Source organism: Neodiprion virginianus, chromosome 4 (genome assembly GCF_021901495.1).
Source record: "Neodiprion virginianus isolate iyNeoVirg1 chromosome 4, iyNeoVirg1.1, whole genome shotgun sequence".
Classification (NCBI taxonomy): domain Eukaryota; kingdom Metazoa; phylum Arthropoda; class Insecta; order Hymenoptera; family Diprionidae; genus Neodiprion; species Neodiprion virginianus.
In genome coordinates this window covers 24,662,902-24,683,951 of record NC_060880.1, presented here as the reverse complement: position 1 = coordinate 24,683,951, position 21,050 = coordinate 24,662,902, and the positions used below count along the sequence as shown (strand labels likewise).

The 21,050-nt window shown below is 42.7% G+C and overlaps 1 protein-coding gene across 13 annotated transcripts in view; it reads right to left on the bottom strand.

The window, feature by feature from the left end:
• The window catches only part of LOC124301841 (bromodomain adjacent to zinc finger domain protein 2B-like), a 118,114-nt gene that overhangs the window by 71,417 nt on the left and 25,647 nt on the right, over positions 1-21,050 (bottom strand). For 5 of the 13 annotated variants that reach the window (XM_046757337.1, XM_046757339.1, XM_046757340.1 and 2 more), the window contains exon 1: positions 7,639-9,136. The exons of 1 other annotated variant lie outside the window; for it this stretch is intronic. The gene's annotated coding sequence lies outside the window, so the exon portion shown is untranslated. Of the gene's footprint in view, positions 1-7,638; positions 9,143-21,050 lie in introns of those variants that run through there. 7 more of the 13 variants (XM_046757332.1, XM_046757335.1, XM_046757336.1 and 4 more) reach the window with 4 other exon arrangements.

Below are 21,050 nucleotides of genomic sequence, written 5' to 3'. Positions count from 1 at the left end.
TGAAAGGCGGGCGCGTTTACAAAACGACGACGACGACGACGACGTCGAGAGAAAACGGGCCCCGCCACGCTACACTCGCTAACTTTAATGGCTGCCTAATTCGGCGAATTTATTGATTCGCAGAGTCGGGTAGGTATAAGCGATGAAAGGACCTGGCTGACTCAGCGCTTATGACGAGGATACGCGACCTGCGACTTTCGGGGGGCGGGGATTAAATTGCTGAGAAAAAAAAAAAAAGTATCAAGAAGACGTAAAAATTGAACAAAACTACCGCATGTCCGAAATTTTATATCCATATGTAAGATATAGGCACGAAATACGTGTAAAGATTGTTTGCAGTAAGAGAAATTGTTCGTTTATTCGGTGGATTTTTTAATATATATATATATATATTGGAACAAGATCCAAACGTTGGTTTCTGTCAAACTAAATAATCCTCTTAAAGTATACAATTTTTCCACGAGATTGAAGTTCGTAACGTCAAAATAACTATTCATTTTTAGGAGAAATCGTAACTTCGCCAACAACAGGTTTGTCCGATTGTAAAATTGAGTAATCCGTCTGCAAACATCAAAGTGTATTCAAATCTTCATTATTAAATTCTCTCAAAGTCGTTCTTCATTTTTAAAACGATGATTTTCGCATCAATATTTCGTTACGTCAACGTTACCAACTTCAAATCTGGTAATTTTAGCTAGCTCAGGTATGAGAATTAACTCCTTGCACGTGATTCCTCCCCATCTGAATAAACGAGCTGAAAATTCTATCTCTCATCGTCAGGATGATTTTCTTTACGGTAAAAACTAACGATCGGACCTTTTTTTAACAAAAAGTAAAACAATACATACACAGCCGTATATGTATACATTGCATATTGCCGTAATTTGAAGCAGTCTAACCGGTATAATGGGAAGATCAATAAGTGCCAAAACGACGTGGCTGTTACTGTGTATACGTAGCACCATGCGGCATGGAGACAAAGGCGGTGGTCACAGAGGGCTGCGGATACCAAGTGGTTAAAATCATCCGTCAAACATGGTTGCAAAGCTCGCCATAAACCAAAACCCATCGCTCTACGATAGTGGGTACATAGCAAAATCTTTTTCAATCGATGTACAATTATTGACTGTATTTTATGGATGATGATCGTGGAGTTTACAAGCATGGTAGAATGTTTTCTAAACGTTGTTTAAATTATTAATGATAATTATTCGAGTTCTTTAACCGTCAGTTACATTTGGAGACCATCACCGTGTTGCGATAACGATGCCGTAATAGTTCAAAGTGACTTTTGCGAATCGTAATATCACAGACAATCGTTTCCGGTATTGATGGATAAGAAAAGTTTAGAATTGAACGTGAAAGGATGATTTCAATCAATACAGACGATTAAAGACTTTGACGTTAATACATAATTGGTAATAAAAGGTGCGAAGTAAAAGAAGATGAATTTTCGAAGGTGTGAAGAAAAATTGGCTCAACAACCGACATATCAATTTTTTCACATCTTGACTTGTAGAGTCCGGTGAAAAAAGGATTTGGATTGTAAACGAGTATTATCAATCGTGAGAGTTGGAGAGAACACAGAATCTCTTACCTAATCGAGCCAAGTTCAATGATGAGATTAAGGTTTGTAATATTAACATGCAGCGATGATTCAAGGAAACAATCGTTTTTCCCAACTTTGGATCACCTGCCTGAAATTCAGTAAACCGTAACATTACGAGACTTACACCTACTCACATGTTGCAAATTTGACTCTATCAAAATCCTCCCGAAACGACGAAATTGTAATTTTACGGTCGATCATTATTGATAATTCAACTACAGCTGTAGTATACTTCACAACCATGAATATATACTCGACGACCAAAGAAGTTGGCCCAAAAGCGTGGCGAAAATGAAGGAGAATGAAAATTGAGAGGTATTGTAGTGTTGAAATTATTTTTTCCTCAGGGTGAAACGAATTCGGTACACGGAACGGGCGGAAAATGGAGGAGCTTCATCCAGCCCTCATTCTCCCTTCGACCCGGCTCGACGTATTCGCCCAACCTAACCCAACCCAACCCAATTAACCCTGGGAAATCGATAGCTTTCCAAACCTGCATCTCCTCATCGTTGAAACCGGTCGTAAACGAGTATAAGTACTGGCATATACAAGGTGGGCAGAAAAAAAAACGAGACCGATTTATATCGTGAATAAAATCTGAACGCGTTGACAGATTTCCAAAAACATTTTTTTCCGTCTCGAAAGAGTTGAACATTCTTTAATATTAATTTTTTTCAGTCTCCCAGCAAAGTTTTCAAAACATGTTTTTCGTCAGCTTGTATCTCAGCAGCAAATAAAGATTTTCCAGATTTTCAAACGCGTAATAAAACATTCGTTGTTCTACTTTGGAGAGGAACAAAGTTTTCGAAAATCGGTCAACGCGTTTGGATTTCATTCACGCTTCAAATCGGCACCCTGTATATATAAACTTATACGAAGGCGTTCGGTGAGAGTAAAAAAAAAATGTCAAAAAACTTGCACAATCCGCCGTTGAATAAACCGTTCACATTTTTCTCCTTCATTTCTTCATCATTCAGTTTCAGTGTGATTCATATTTATCGATTATCCAGACGATCACTTTCCGAATCGAAGTACACTTTAATTGGCTTTCTATCCTTGCAGCCGGTCGGCTACAAGTCCTCGTCGTCCTCGTGTGTTCGTGTAACCGATTAAATAAGACGAACGTCAAGACGATCGATGCATCGTCGTATAATAAATAAATCACTGTAATAAAATTTCGCATAGCTCGTAAATCAGCGAAACTCGTGTGAGCCTGTGAACGTTGCTCGAAAAACTTTTCAAACCGCGCATAATAACGGCGCATCGATTAAAGTGCAATGAATTTCACATTTCGTTATGTATACCTGGGTACATCACACTTGTACACTTTCACCGATCATAACGTATTCGGATTGAATGTCAACCGGAATTCGATCGATTTCGACAATGGCAATGAATCCGCATATTGCCAAGCTTTCGTGGTTCATGTCCGACGACGAGTATAAGATATGTACAGGGATACATACCTACAGATACGCACATGCATGCATATCTCAAATTTAGATGAATTAATACATTCGTGCACTACGTTACTTCGTCTAAGCACATTGGCAAGCAGCCGTATCTTTCAGGTAGTTAAAAATAACTGCAGTCAATTCCGCCTGCGTTGTCAGTCGTCGTTCAAAGTGTGTTAAATAAAACGAGTACACTGTGTCAGAAATACATAGCTAAAAACCAATGTGGATAATTAACTCGTTATTCATCACATTTCTTTTTTTTTTTTTTTTTATACAAGAGTACTTGAAACCGGTGTACACAGGTAAGCGTGTGTACCGACAAAACGATATTTCGCATGATTATCGTAGTTATACCATTATGCGTACATCAACATGTACATAGTATGCATAATCTGAAATTAGTAGGAAAGAGAGAAATACGTATAAAAAAATAAAAATAAAAGAAAAAGGATTTTTTAAAAACACACAATCGTTAATTACCGCTCTTTTCGGGAAGATACTACGCGCGTACCTGTTTGTATAATATAATACAGTAGGTTATTATCATAGTACCAGACTCAACAAAACCGGTTAACAAAAGCATACAACACGTTCGTTACTTTATAGATTATAAGTAAACATTACATATTCGATCTCCATACGTGCAAAATAGAAGGAAATTATCATCCTGATTCTCATTAACCGTTAAAAGTGAGTAAAAATAAAATAACGGTATTATCAGAAGGCTTTCAAACTTTTTTTTTCCCCTGATATACACACATGGAAATAAATCACACCTTATAGTTCATAGTAGAAGAATGTTGATCCTATACTAGTATATATTATACATATATTCAGCATCTTTTTACATACGTACATGTTTTTTCTTCCTTTTATTTTCTGCAGCAACGTGCGGCAAAACCGCGTATAATGTCGACGAAAAAAATAAACGAATAGCGAATGACAAGGTGAGCAATTTTCGCGTAAAGGAAAATTGCATTATTTGTCACGGAATATCTCCGTCATAACCTTTGCACCATGATTGCTCAGGTATTTTCAATATCTACCTTTTATCACGAGGTCGCGGGTGATGACCGAGACAAAATAAGCGCCAATTCGTTCATGAGATAATAACACACATGTTCGCCGATTCGTCGGATCAACGAATTGCGGTAAATCCCACGTGATTTAGTAGAAACCACAGGTAATTACAGTTTCAGTAATACATGCTTACTACGCATGTATACGGAAACGCTGAGTATAAAAGCGTGTAATCTAGACTGTAGATTCTAACAGTAAGACGAAGACCGTTAGAAATTCAACCCCTCGTCGATATTTGGAACACGCTGGACTGTCAAATCGTCGCTATTTTCCCTGTATTTATTGTTATTGTTATTCTTATTCTTATTCTTCTTATTATTATTATTGTTATTATTATTAAGGTTGATCGTGAGGGATTTTCATAACACCAATTTCCCTAATGAGAAAAAAAAAAGAAAACTTGGGGTTGAAAAAATTTCAATGACTTATTCATAGTGAAATCCGATTTTGCGTGTATTTTTCCTTCAAGAGTAAATCGTTTCAAATACTGTGTAAAACTTTCCCCAATTCCGAATGGTATAAAGAGGAAACAAAACGAAAGCGATAAATCAATTCGTGATTACGCAAGATAATACTTTTCAGTAAACACGCACGCACAGAAAAAAAATAGAAAAAAATAAAATAATATATAATTAAAAATAATAGTAATACGTAGGTACAATCGAAAGGATGAATTTACTTTCGAAGAAATTCAGTTCACCGCCGAATTACGTCAGCAATGAGTAGCAGACGTAAAAAGAGGAGAGCCGGATCTCGAATTGAGTCCAAAAGCACTTGGTCTTCGATATAAATCAACGTAGAGGTAGTAATTTTCACATATTACGACAGGCACGCTTGAATTAACGATTGTAACGAAATCCAATACCAAAACGCATATATAATGAAGAGGAACACAAAGATACATCTCCCCTCTAACAAAGTCTCTTCTAAAACGCTAGCAGTTATGTATGAGGCGTTCTCCGCCAATTCACAATCAGTCACTTTTTATTTATCCACTCGGTTCTGTTTCATAATTAGTTAGTACTACTTACACTTAGAGGTACTCTATGTGAATTTTAAAAATACAACATAAATCGCGTTAAATAGTTCATGGAAAAGAGGAACTCAGATATACGTTGATTCACCTTTCTCGGTAAAATATTCTTTCTACTCGGCAAGAATGTCAAGTTCACGATGCCAATTATTTTTCATCCGTTCCCAATACATTGTCAAACACCCGATAATATTTACACGAAATCAAAGGTGTCGCCGTATTGAAGGGAATTTTTTTTTTTGGTTGAAATCAGCTTTTTTACGCCATCAAAAATAAAACATATAAATGCATTAAATAGTTCATGGAAAAACACAACTTATTCATGTTAAAATATCCTTTTGTAAGACTTTAATCTTCCATGATATACGGGTTTAAAAGAAGAAGAAAAAAAGAGCATTTCAGAAACGAGTAAATTAAAAAATTTGAAAAAATTCACAGAAGCTACTTTTAAGTCGTACTACCGTGTAACCAATTATGAAAGGGACCCGAAAGGATGCGTAAAAAAAAAAAGGTGGCTGAGCAGTGGAGAACGCCTCGTACATTCATTTGTCAAAATTGCCGAGAAAAATCGTCCAACATTCACCATTTACTCATTCGGTGTATATCGTGTGACACTCTACTGACGATGAGATGAGTCACGGTGAGATCTCGCGAAACCAGAAGGAAAAAAAAATAATAATACACTCATGTATAATCTAATCAGACATTGCATATATATATATACATGCGTGGTCTACAGATATAACGTTATATACCATAGTATCCACGGAGGATCGCGTCGGATAATTTCATAGCTGGCGTGACGGAAAAAGAGACTATAGGAACAATATTTTTAAGGCAACGGATCGACCCGCAACTCTGGTCGTAGTCGTAGTCGTTGTCTCGGGGTCTCACGGCGTATAGAGTCGAGGAGAGAAGAGAAGAAGGAGGATGAGGATGAGGATGAGGAGAAGGAGACGGAAGGGATCCCGAGAGGGGAATGTAACGCTGACGCGTGTGTGCGCACGGTGCACAAACACACGGGCATCGAGAAAACACGCATGGATCCGTACATCCGTACGTGTCCCGGCTTTCCGAGCCGCGGAACGGGTTTCAGGAAGAATGTCCGTCCGGTTGTCGGCTTTTTAACGCGTGCAGAATCAGACTGAGACGGTGAGAGAAGGCAGCCAGAGGGGAAAGAATCGGTCGTTCGTGTTCGCCGATTCCAATCCGCACCGGCAGCAAGTATCGAACGTACGTAGTTACGCACAACAAACAACACGCGTCACAGCGAAACCGACGACTAATAAAATAAAATTAATACAAGTGGAAACTAAAAGTTTGCCGGGTCTCTCTGTAATCGCATTGCCAAAATTATCCACACCGGTAAACATGAACGATGTCATCGTGTATCGAGTCTGTAAATCGAATTGGTATCTGGTTTGATAAAAAAAAAAAAAATAAATAAATCACACACCGCAGTTATACCTGCGTCCGTAACGGTTTGCATAAATAACACTCCTACAACAATCTCATTTCCACCACCCAGGGAGACATATCTCCCAATTTTTCCTACCTAACACAGATTCCGCGTATTCGTTGCGTGTACTCTCGCTGTTGCCGGCTGCCAGCTCGCCGATCTCACCGGTTAAAAGTTTACCTGTATGTTTTTACGCGGCTGCTATATAGAAGAAGACGAAGACGAAGAAGAAGATGGGGAATGGAACGGAATATGGTGGCGGTGAGGGGCGGGAAGGGAAGAGGAGGAGAGGGGAAGCAGTCCGCGAACGAGACGACCCGACCACTGACCGTTGGGTTGCGTTGATGCGAGTGATATCGAAGGTTCTCCGCCACGCCGGTGTACTTTTATGTAAGCGTACAGGGGGGGGGGGGGGTGAGGGGGATGAGGGGGGACTCGAGCGGGCGAGCTAGCGTAGGTATCATGCGTGTGACATGTACGTACGTGCCTCGAGTGCGGTATAAACGTCGTACTCGTGTGCGTGGTGGACGATGATTTGCGCGTGTGCGAGTTAGCCGAGGAGAGAACTCTGTGAGCCAAGCCCAAGCATGAAAGGTGCGTCACGTACAAAAATATGCGTGGTTGGACACAGCGACAGAAACGCCGCCGTAAGAGTCACGACAATTATAACGATTCGTATATACCCTGGTTTAACGCTTGTCCGTTAGTTTCACACGTTGCCCGGAATCGTAATATCATCGAAGACGCTCATCCTCCGACAACGTACCACCGATTATAAAACCATGCGTACGTAGATTACGTGCAACGATACAATTGTCACACGCTGTGAATTACGGGTGAGAAAAAAAAAAAAAAAAAAGATGTAGGTACTACTCGTGATACACGTCGATAACGGCACAACGTTACAATTGCAATTCATCGTTTCGATCGGCGAAAAATAAAACGCTGACAATAGGTGTACGTAGGATAGAATTCTGATTGTTAAGATGAGAATTTTTACCTGAGTATTCCAACGCCGCTGGCTGGTGTGCTCTCCCCAATGGTCGATCGGTTGGAGTAGCTCTCCGAGCCTCCTGGGGGTCAAGTATGTAGTCACTTCCCTCGGTATGTGTTGATACAACGATATATATATATGTGTGTGTGTGTCTGTACGTGCGCTTGTGTGTAATTATTCCTGCACGTAAAGCCGGCTAGTAGTTTAACACGCAACTGTAAATGTATGCAACAATTTCACGTGGTTTACGCAGATACAGAGAGCCGACGGATCGTGAAGCGAAACCGAGCGTATGCAGCGGTGAATCGGTGCTGCAGCAACAGCAGCAACAGCAGCAACGGCGGCAGAAGCAGTCTAAGCTCGAGAGACAGACACACAACTGCTCCTCAGACAGCGGCGGTGGCACCGGGTCCGCGGTTATACTCAACCCAACGACGACGACGACGACACACCAACACGAACTAAACGAGAGTACGAACAACGCACACTTTGGGCTTTCCCACCGAACCGAATATCTCTCTGCAAGCAACCGCTCGCTCGTTCAGCTCGGTACGAAGGGCTTGGCTCGCTCGGCTCGGCTGCGGCTCGTTCCGACTGCGACTGGCTGGCGTTCGTTCCAGATTTCAACGCCTCGCTATAATAAGTGCACGACGACGACGACGACGACGGCACACGCTGGTTAACGTTGTCCACCGCTGCTCGCTCCGCGTACACGTCACTCCTGGTATAAGTCCGTGCATGTGTGCACGTGTGTATGTATGTAGATGACACAGAAGAAATCGCGTGCCTGCCTGCCCACGGCGTTCCTTCCCCCCTCCGTTATTCCCCGCACGTCTCCTCGGATATTCGAACTCTCAAGCTGTGGGTATAATATGCGCGAGGAAATTGCTGCGCCGCGCTGGGTCTCGAAACTTGGGTTACCTGGCCGCGAAGGAGGAACGTAGCTCGGCAAACGACGCGCCTTGACGTGACCCAAGTATTATACCTGTGGCTGCCGTATAATACCTTCGGATTTCGAATCCGTCTCTCGCTCGCTCTCTTTCTCTCTCTCTCTCTCCCCCCCCTTCTCCCTCTTCCTGTCTTTCCGTTTCTCCAGCTATCTCACAATCGATGCAGTTCGCCAGCTACGTACAACCGACTCTAACTCGCCTCGGCACCTCGCCGCTATCCACTCCACAGCGATTCTTACACTGCAGCGGCAACGAACAAAGAAGACCTTCTTTTTACGAAGAGGAGCTTTGGAGACTGGCTCGTTCTCTTTCGGTGAATCAACAGCAGCGTTATAGATATATATAAGTATATGTATATACACTTCTTATAAGCAGCACGAAGTCATTTAATGACAATGAGTCGGAATCGAGGAGGATCAAACTCGTAGCGCGGCTTCGTAGCGCATAGATAATAATAATCCTTCGGGCGAAAGCCGATTGCCGTGCTGATCGATCAGCTGTTCGGCCTCTGCAGCGTTCTTCCCGCAGCGACACACCGCTCTACCGCAACGTCCTTTGCTTCAAAAATGAGCCTAAATAAACATAAGAAAAAGAAAGCAAAAAAAAAAAAAAAAACTGCACAAAACAAGTACGCGATTGTGTATTAAAAAACGAAATACACGCTCTCTCGCCACGTTTGAAAAACGTCAAAACACAGTTTAAACTCGCGCGGCAAACCACGTGGTCACAGACACACGACACACACACAGAGACACACACACAAACGCGCGCGCGCGCGCGCGAGAAGTTTATCCACGTGCTCGGTGTGTTACGCAACCGTCAACAGCGAGATACACATCGTACTACATACGTGTACACGCGCATACAAACAACGCGCGTGCGGTAGAAAAATTGCCGCTGAGAAAACGGGATTTCTTTGTAATTAATGAAAATTTGGAGTATTATCGTAACCCCGCCGCGGCCGCTCCTCCGCTCGTCGTGTCTCTTCCCGAGCGTTGCATCGCACACGCAAGATGGTCGCTCGCTTGCCTCGCGCTCGGTTCCTACTCGCTTCCCGTCCCCGATCTGCCTTTGCTCGGGCCTCGCTTCCACCGTCGTGCCAGCGGCAGTTGGGCTCTCCTCCCCCTCTACCCCCCCCCCCCCCCCCCCCATCGTCCCCATCCCCGCAGCCGTTGTCCCGGGTGTCCCCCCGGGCTCCCCCTGCAGCCGTTTTCCCTTCTCGTTCGGTCTCACCGTAGCTCGGCGCTCGGTGACGGTGAGGGTGACGGTATACGTGTACCTACATCGACTAGGCGGCGTTCGTTCCTTCTCCGAGGTTCGGTTCGTATCGTTGCGTTCGTTCGTTCGTTGGCACGTCGCGTCGACTCGTTGGCTCTCCTCGTCCTCATCGTCGGTCTCGTCATTGCCCCGACGACGCCGTGCGATTTAGGAAGGATTCCGAACCGATGAAAAATTCACGCTGGTTCAACGGTCTTGCGTGAAATATTTTCAACCTCGCGATACGTGCACATACGGGTACTTTTCGACGCTTCAAAGAATCTTTTCATGACGGGATCCTGAGTCGCGGTAGGTTGTACATTGTTGTACATCGTCGTACATTGTAACCTTTGCGATATCGCACGGTGCGACTTTGACCGATTAACGTACCGATAAACGCGGGACGAGACCGCCGGATACGTTCCAAGTACACGTATGCTGGATCCCCGTGTTCTCGACTGTTATTTGCAATTCGAGACGAAGATTCATCGCTCTTTATATCATGCGCACCCGAAACGATTGCGAGTTATATGTTTATGACAATATCCGTCACGTCACGCGACTTCGGAATTATGGCATATTCCGTACGACGTTAGAATAGCTGCAGCGGTGATCTGTACAGTAGTAAATATTAAATGCATCGGTGGTTGCGTTCGAGTAACAGCCTGCTAGCCTCAAGCATTCCGGTCGTGTTGGCATTACCATTTAGAGTGGGTAAAGCGTACGGTTAACAATCGCACCGACGCGCGAGTCGAGCTACGATCTAAATGCCACCTTTATACACCGGCAAGTGTAATTACGGGACTTGTACGCAACGATAAGCCTCAATAACGAAAGATTATCGATGATGCGTACATCGACGACAACAATTTAGACTGAAAGTTGTGCCGCAATCGTTATCTTCGCTCGACTGTTGTACTATGACTAAACTCTCGCCGTGTAGCTTGAGATTCACAGATTCAAATGTGAATGAAATTTATTTATGATATGTGTTTTACATGTCGTTTATTGTTAGCTGTTTTTTCCCCCTTTCTTTCTCCCAATATCCCGACAGACCGTGGCTAGACGGTGTTCACTTTATTAGTGAAATAAACGCAAAGCCGTATTAACAGGGACACTGTCAAGGTCAGTATTTCGTTAATGGCAACGCTGGCCGCGGTTATCTCCTCGACGTTCGTTTGAATTTCGCATTAATAAAGTTGGAACGTGATCGAGCACGTTGAACAAAAGTCCGAGGCTGTAAGCACCACGGGTAAATCCAACGGGAAGAAAAAGTAGACGGAGAAAGAAGGAAAGAGAGAGAGAAAAAGAAAGAAGTAGCCGGCTGAGTGGAAAGAGATGGAAACTACCCATACACTTATCGTTAAGGAGAGAAACTAGTCAAGGCCCTCCGTTCGGCGGAGCGTTCGATTGACCTTCCTTCCCTTCCAACGTGCATCCAACGTTCCAACGACCGCATACTCAAGACTAGCCCGACTCGACGTTTTCTCGCCGCTACAGGTACGGATCACGCCGAAGTAAAAAAGAATGTTCGCGTCGGTAGCTAAAAGGGCTCGTACCTCGCGGCCGCAACCCGGCTGTAGGTCACGACATGAGAGGGCGAAAGTAACAAGCACGACGGGTAAAGTTCCACGGATACGAGGGGATTCATCTCCGGATTTATCGCGCAGCGTCGATACTAGATCTCGAAATTCAAGAAATAACTCCCAGCAAGCCGAGCCGGTCCGTTCGCAATAAAGGATTCATCGGCCGACCGACGATAATCAATCGAATACCTGAACCGCCTAGTATCGGAGCGCGGCTCCTATGAGTAATAATGCATCGGGAACCAAGTCAACCAAAACTCCCCTCGCATCGCGTAGCGGTTCGATGCCGCAAACTATGGACGGACGGAGTCCGAGCTACCCTGCGCCATCCCCGCTCGACCTGAAGGCCCGTATCACCTCGGCTCGTCCCATGCCGTACCTTTTGCTGGGCTCGACTCGGCTAGGCTCGGCTCGGCTTGGTTTGCCCCGGCGGCCTGTCTCCTCCGTTCCGCTTCTCCTCCCTCCCCCGGCGACCCCCTAATACCGATTCCCCTTTGCTTTGGACGGAACGGGCGACTCTGCGCTTCGAGCCGACGAGCCGACTCGCGCGTATCTTTGCCCTCTGTGTACATACATACATGCATTGCGCGCGCGCGCACACACACACACACACACACACACCTATAACGGAGAAGAGCGCGCCGTCTCTTTCTCTTTCTCTTTCTCATTGCCTCTCGACCGACGGGTATGCCGGGAAGTGGGGAAAGAGGGAGGGCGGGAGGGGCGCGTGCTCGCAACTCGCAAGCTTCGAGGCAGACCTCCCCCCTTCCCATCCCCTTCCCTCCGCCGCCCCCCTGCCGACGCCCCGAGAAGCAGTTCGTATCTGTGCGGCGGTGGCTCCCTATTACCCATCGGCCCCCGCTCGCCGCCTCTGTACCTACTACCTACTACTATAGCTGCGAGCGTCACGACAGCCGCGATTATCTTTTGTCCGATCGTGCGGTGCGGTGCGCTGAGCGCCTCCGTCGCCGTTTGCGAGTGTGCGTGTGTGTGTGTGAAATACACACACGTACGACGCGAGACGAGAGAACGCGTATGCACCGAGTATGTATCGTGAAAGCGTCGTCTATTACGACCGTACCGACGAATTCTTCCCTGCACTATTTTCGCCCAAAGTTAACGGTAAGTACGTACGTCTCTCTCCGACCTGTGCGTACCGGGTGTTTTCTGTGAAACTTGCCGCGTGTTCGAAACGCAGCTTCGACGGACGCGCAAAGTTTCCACGCAATACACTCGATGTTTAAGTATATGCCTGCAGGTGCGACGGGAAGAGACGAATTACCGCATTCCAAGGACCGGTGCGCTGCGGGTCATTACGGTACGCTTACTAGCCAAAAATTCCCTTACTTAAACGCTAGAGCGCATTATGCATTTATATTACATTTGTTGAGCGGCGAGCACACCTGCGCCGTTTCGTATTTCGCATCGTCGGGTATGTGTTACCTCAAAGGTGAACAGTTTTCTCTATCATGTAAGTGCGCGGTGCCGCGGTATAGACGCTGTCGAAATTTCCCACCTCGATTTGTCTCCTCTCCGCGAGTCCGAGCAAACTCCTGCCGTTGTCTCTTTGCTCCTGGTCAAATTTATACGCGTATACATGCGTGTGCGTGTGTATATATATAGTTGGGTATTCGCGACGATTCTCAATTCCGTATGTGTTGTGTGTTTTATTCACGTTGCCGCCGCTCTCCGCCATGCGCCGTCTCGTGTAGTTCACATACATATATATCTGCGCCCATACACCTACTCATTCCCTCCTTCCGTCGTTTCTCCCGCAGTTTCGCATAACGCCTCCGTACAGTATTGCATTTCTAGACCTTCCTTGTTACGCTATTTTCTGATTGTACTAATCGTCGTCTTACAATTAGTCTCGTTGCCGTTGGATCAATTTTTCTTTTTCTTTTTACCAATTTCCGTTTTCACCGACAAGTAGAAATATAGACAAGCTTATACATTACGATGATCCATCGAGTTACAAATCGAATACCCAAGGAGAAGTATGACAGATTGTATTCACGCATAGATGTTTTATATATCCTGTAGATTATTCTAGTAATTTATACGCGAAAGAACGCGATAAGCACAACTCTGCGTGTGCGTATACATATATATATATATATATATGTATCTGTACGCGTCACATACTGTCCGGTTACTCATTCTGTGCCGAGCGAATATTTATAGTCTTGTTATTATTATTATTATGTTTATTTTTCTTAATTTCACATCTTCGGTTTAAAAATAATAAAAAAAAAAAAGGTCAGCGGCTTCGCGTATATAGATACACTTTACTTGTGTGCACCGAACCTACCGAAGCGAGAAGTTGGACCTGACAGGAAGGGAGGGAGACGATTGTACTACCTTACAATCCCCTCCCGGACTTGAACGAAGTTTATATATATTTTCTACAAAACCAATTTGACAGCTGCTGTACTAGTGGAAAGCAACAGAATCGACGTTTAAATTCCCCCCGTCAACAGCTGTATAGTCGAAATAATAATTTATTCATATGTTAGGTCCGCATGATTTCCGAAATGTATGTGTATGAAATAAAAAAAAATTGCATTGATAAATAAGCGTTATTAGTGTATTATGTAAAATACATTAGAGTTGTGGAGACACACCGACTAACCTGTGTATGCATATTTATATGATCTGTAGATGTATTAATTTATACAATATTTTACTAATGCCAAGAGGAAAAACTGTTAGAAACTCGTCGCACCCGTTATGTCAAGAATTGCACAGATACCGTATCGCACGTGTTTACTCTATTTACACGCCTAGTGCCTGTACATCGAATTTCTAGAAACATTTCGATTGGGTCATGTCGTACAGGGAAAGGATTGCATATCGTGCGTAAATGTGGTTTGAGTATTGATTGAAAAACGCGCACATCCTCCTGGTTCAACGCATGCGGGATACTTTGCCCAGGAATAATCACAATCGTGCCTGAATGATTTCAACGTCAACTGACAAAAACGCCTTTACGGAACCTAACGTATCCGAAGACTCGATCGATTGTCTAGATTCGTCGAAACCTCATCAAGTTTTTACATATTTGCGAGTTTTGATAACGAACAAGTTAACAATTTTGTGCTCTTGAAATAGGTTACACCAAGTTTCATTCACGCTTCGAGACATCAGTACCTATTAGAGTTTTCGATCAAGCTGTTTGATTGATCCAAATTTCAGATGTAACACCTAGTTCCTACAGACTGTTAAGAAAAATGTGTAGATAGGACAGCAGAAGCACCAACAGTGGTCAAAGTATCACTTGTGATAGTCTTTGTCATCTTTTAGTCTCTTCCGTTATTATACGCGATTCAAGACTAAAATCCGACATTTACCAAGTTTTAGTGTTTCGTCACGCTTCGTTGGTAATCAAAAATTAAGATATACGTATAAATCACCCAAATGCTCAATACCGGTAAATCTGCCTTACCATCCTTTGTCAAAAGGTTGGTAAAGATCGAATGACCGGATCTCGTTTTCTCACCAGAGTTCGTGACTCCGGACTCGCTGCCTAGGTCTACGAGGCAAAAGAGATTGGGAACAACGTTTCCATGAAGGAGAGTGTCCGCGTCTTCGGTCCACACTACGTGCCCTAATATCATTGGGAACACGTGCGTGCGTCACTCGCGTGGACGTGTGTAACGCGTGTAACGCGTTGGTAGCACAAGGCGGATTATATACCTATCGTCCAGGCCACACGGACGACAGATGGAGGAGAAAAGTATGGTATTAGTCGTTCGTATTCGTTGTGCCCACGCTGCAGGCGGACCAACTACACATACACGCGCTGCGCCAAGCCCGGCGTGGCCTTTTAAGTTTTACTCGTGATCATAGCAGGCATTTAGGTGGTACTCGGTGTAACAGCGGCAGGCAGCGCTGGCCGATTCGTCGGTGTTGCTGGTAGCGACACGTATTTAAGCGAAACATCAGTTGCCGCATTAACCCTTTGAGTCATAGTATTAGGTATTATTCTTACCACCTATTTTATAAACGTTTTCTGCATGGTCGGAGAACTTTCGAAACAGATTTCTTTGCGAATTTTTACTATTTCTCGTAGTAGACTAATAGGTTTTCAATGCTCGATGATGATTATTGCGATGTAACGTAAATTGTTACTGTTAGAAAGAAATGGATTGAAAAAATCGTGAAAATCGAAGGAATACTTCATTTCCGACAAAGTTACCCCTCTACGCATGCACAACTTTTACATAAATTATAAGTTTTTAAAGCCATAGAATACTATTTTGGTATAAAGGTTGTCTCGGCACAATAGCGTGTGATTCGAAGAGTCGATAAGTTGTTCGATTTCTATGTAAATAAATATCGCCATTTTCATTTCTTTCGCAATTTTTATTCGTGTTACCATTGTCATTTCCTTCACTCGTCCGATTGTCACGCTTCGAATATATATATATGCGTGATTGAAAATTGGCGTGGGGGGATATCTCGAGGGCGATACGAAAGCACGGAGACTTTTTGACCAGAGAACGGAACTTACTTACCGAGATGCTTACTCCGATACATAATCTAAAATAGGAAACCCTGTATACCTGCCTATATTCGTCCCAACACTCTCGCCTATATATAGCAAAGCGACGTGGGGCGGATCCGTCTGCGTGTCGCTCAGTCTTGCGGACGATGGACAGGCGGCACCTATGTAAAAACGCACACCGACACACCCGTGTTAGTAACATGCCGGACGGCGCAGCGGCAACCGACCAGATAATTTTGTTGGTGGAAATTTTTGACACCTCGTGTGATCCGCAAAGTTCGGTGCAAGAATAAATCGACCGGAAACCGTTTAGAACGTAATACATTCTGCGGAAACGTCGTTTGCGTTAACGACGGTGAACACAAATGAAACAACATTCCTGGTACATGATGGAAATGAAGCTGAGCAAATTCGAACGACACACGCTAGCATATCAGCAATTTATTATTAGGGAAAAGTTTTGTGATTAGAACGTGCAAAGTTATTCAAATTTCATGTTGCTAATCCTATTCTTAAGTTTTCGGCTCCTCTGTCTGCTAGCTGATAAGATCTTATACGCGAGGTCTGAGAAATATTCGGTAAATGTTATAGCTGATGGTATATTTATAAAGCGCAATACGTTTGTCGATAAAAATATAATTTACCCACAGTATGTAAAGAAATTTATTTTTACCCCCGATCGTGATAATTATATGTTAAATGGGAAAAAAAATTCAGAGGCATTATGCAGATTTTTATGGTAAGTAAAATTAGATCTGAAACGAGAGAATCGGGACAAAAACAGCAGAGTTTAATCGTTCTGAAAGTTCCAATTACAAAACCTTTTCGCAAATCGTTGATGTCTTAGCTTGTGTCAGTCAAATTTTCTCAGATTTATATCCACCACATAGCCAGAAATGTTCTTCCTTTCATATCCGCCATTATTCACGTAAGTAAGATTTCTGGTGATTTTATATACAATTATTTCTGGTTCCTAACTTTCGATTCAGGCGGCCTAAAGAATAAAGGCGGATAAAGAAAGTCAGAAATACGGATTGATAGAAAACAGCATAAATATACTTGTTGCTGATTCTCACTCGCATTTTAATCTGGAAATTAAATGAGAGCTTTTAATATTCAAAGATCGATGACTTGAAATTTTTATGGCTTAGTCACCAATAGTGCTAAATAACTGAGTTTATCCTGTTCAGCCGACTAGTTAGTTTATATATTTTATTTCATTCAAGTACTTCGACATCATGTTTCGATCAATCCGTTGAATCTAACTAGGAGTCTTGAACCGGTGAGTTCTTTTGTGAAAAGGCATGGACATATCTTTTCCAAAGAGGCACGATGAGAACATTTAAATACATACTTGCCCTGTTCCATCTGAAGCAACAATGTTTGTATGTGGGATATTTTTCTTGAAATCATAATAACTATCAAAAGTGAAATTTTGATTAGTTTCATTTTTTTCGCATTGTGTTTTAACAAAAATTTACATTTTATATCGAAAAGAGCGGTTATGCTTTTCAAGAATTTGAACACAGAAATGAATTGGTATGGAAATCTAATAAAAATCAAGTTGATGTTTTTCTTCCATAGAACAAACGAAGAAAAATTTGAATTTTCGAAGCTATTCGATTTTGAGAATAATGTCCCATATACTTATTGCATCTTTGTTTCGGAAGCGTTGGCGTATAACGAGAACACGTGTCAGTCGACAAATGTTGCAAACCCCAATGGAGTGAAGAAAAAAGATGTCCTACCTGCAACAATAAAAAGAAAAACCATTTGAAATCGATGGATGGAACCGGTAACTCGATATTAAATAAACAGATCTACGATTTTGAAGCTCTGCTTTGAGTTTGTTGATGACTGAAAGATCAATCCAGCAAAATGTCTGTTACACTCGTTGCAGAGGTCGGAGAAGTGCGTAACTCACCGAGGAACTTCAGATGCATTGTTTCGAGATACAAGTGGAAAATAAATTTAAAAAATCCGTGAATACGCAATCGGATGTACCTAAATAATTTCCCACCATTTAAATTTACACTATTATTTTGTAAACCATGTTTGCACAAAATTAATCTGCCCCACAACGGTAAAGAAAAAATATGACGATTCTTATCTCCATTTTAAACTGACTTTTGTCTGCTACAACGGGCATAAATTTGTTCACCACCTGGCGTATGCACAGCGATGTACGGAGGGCGTTCAACTTGGGCGTTACGGGTCCCTGAGGATACTTGTTTCAGGTACGTAAAGTAAGGCCCAAAAGTTCGGGACCACGTTTCGAATTCTCGATCGGGAGGAAAACTTAGACGCCACGGAAATAAAGAGAAAAGCGTGACAGAATGATACGGGCGGAATTTGACAGTGGAAGAGACAATCTTCGAGATACTGTTTTCAAAATAGGTATTTCAAATATGCTGTGATTATAAAGCGACTCCAAACTCTCAAATCTTTCCCTATAAATAACCATGGCTATGTAGTTCAGCAAATCGATCTGCCGGTTAGTTCTGTTTCACATCATGTGAAAACAATGATGGAAAGACTTATAATTGTTTGACAGAAGTTTTTTTTCAGTCGCGAAAAGAGATCGACATTGACGAAAAACGTCCTAGATCAAAAGATTGGGAGTGTTAAAAAATGACAGTTCTCTTCGTCAGTCAAAACGAGTTGCATCGTAATCTGCACCAACAGGACGTGATCCAATCTCAAGATTCCAACGAGTCTATTGCTGACTAGGATTACAAGTTACATACTACGAAATTCCAGTCGTTGCATAATCGATGCGTCTTCTATGCATAATATGTTTAATCTTGCGACCCGCTTGAAAATTTAAATCATTCACGGAATTGTCAATGTTTTATGTAATATGCGTGTTCGTTGAAACAAGTATCTTTGCTTTCATTTTTCAACTTGATGTTATACAGGTAAATTTCGCACGTTCGGGTGTTTGTTAATTCTTAGTTCATATCCTTAACTCGAACCTGAAGTATATAAGTTTTGCTAATTCAATTAGCAAGAGGCCTAGAAGCGTAAAAAGAACTTTTACAGTTACCGTACAATCAGTGTGTCTTGCAGTCATTACAACAAGTCAAGCTTCTTGATAGTTTATGCAAAGATTATGGATCATTTTTTATAACACAGAAAATCATCTAAGCGCCCGAGTCACCGGTGCAACCTAACGTAGCCCTCAACTTACTTCCTTTTGTTTTTTCTTTTCTTTACTGGCTTTTGACGCCGGTAGCGAATTCTTGTGCCAATGAGCCCTTAACCTGTTAACACCATCCGGTCTGCAGTTTACCGCCCCACTTCAGTGCCGGCATAATAATTAGACACTTAGTGTAAAAAGTACACTCAGTATAAATTAGAAAATTGAGGTTGCGTACACCGTGTGTAGAAGATCAAGGGGTTAAGACGTCGAGGGAAGAACCTGACATAAAGCCGAAGCTAACCGCAACTGCAGTGTTGGCAGCGAAACTTGGTATTTTCTTTAAAATACGTGAGTCACAAGTCTACTGAACAAAATTTTGTCTAACCTCGTAGAAAGAAAACTAATACTGTCAGAGAATATTAGGTGTTAAACCTTACTGAATTATCCAATTTACGACAAGTTTAGTGCATTTTGTTCATGGAATATCACTTTCGTGGATCTAAAGACAGTCGACCTAATGTGGACTTTACGGTGGTAGGTAGAAGGAAGTGAATACTACGGGTGAAATTGCAATTTTATGCAGTTGCCGACTCATTTACATCGAAATCCCATAAAAGAGTTGCCGGTGAGTGTAGAGAAAAGTGCAATTACCCCCGGATACCAATAATTAGGAGAGGGGCGAACGTCTTTACCTACACTTTATCTCCAGTCAGCGGTTAAGGATGAATGGGCCCCAACATCTTAATAAAAGGTTGGTAAAAGGGAAAGGAAAACTGAATACGGAATCAGAAAAAAGAATGATATCTCGATTTATAATAAGAAGAGTACCAGATCTCCGGATCACAGATTCTTCTGAAACTTCTGGTTTTTTTTTTTTTTTTTGCCGAAAATAGGTAGCTCCACTTTTGACGTGTAATTCCAGTTACACTTCACCATGGCTCTCAAATAATAACACATCCACTTAAACTTAAATCTATGAGTACCTGTCGCCGAAACTTCAAGAGCAACAACGAAAATGAATATTTCAGGCGAAAATACACGACAGATTTTGTTTGTTAAGATGATTCAGTCAGTGAATTGCTAATTTTAACCAAAGTGAGGAAAGGCCAAATGAATGAAATTACACATCAGAGGCTCCATGATTTGGGGGAAGAAAACACCCCTAAAAGATACTACTCTCCTCGTTGGATTCTCTTCCATTGCATAATAAGAATGTTGTTTTATTCGTGTTTACTATCGTCGTTGCGAATACCTTTAGTGATACAAGAAAAGTATTAGTTTCAATTGAAAATAAATTTTTCTAGTTTCAACGATTATTTACGTTTTCGAACCTCTAGAATCCCAGAAATAGAAAGATGTCAGTTCGTTGGTCAGTCCAATAAATTCCCGCGACAATCTCGGAAACCACTCGATGGAAAAATTTGCACCTTGTAGGATTTTACAATCAAATGATACGCATGAAGAATCGTATGACCAATTTAATTTAAACCTTCGATTCTACCAGAAGACGGAAATGAATCGATTTTAATATTTTACCAACAAACCTAAACTTTTTCCTCTTCCCCTTTCACGGTGCTAAAGCTGAAAAGTATCGCGAAAAAACTATTTCTCCAGCTGGTCTCTACCCTTTTCCCTACAATCCTCAGTTTAGATGACGGGGCTTCTATCCACTCTCGAGGTTCAACCGAAGGCAACGAACCATCCTAAATAAGACTCTCTTGTCCCTTTGCCCCGCGGGGGCGGTCTTTAACCTAAGTTTTCAACGTATACCATTTTTTCACCGAAATTCCCCGTCGAGTTTACAGGTCGGAGTTCACGGGCGGGGCGACTGCGACAACGACGAGGACCTCGGAGGACGACGACGCAGTGCTGAATGTGGATGAGGAGGATGAGGAGGATGAGGGGGAGGAACGGGATGGGGTCAAGGGGCTGCCGGGGTATGGGGAAGGACGACGAAGCCCGGCAGCAGCAGCAGC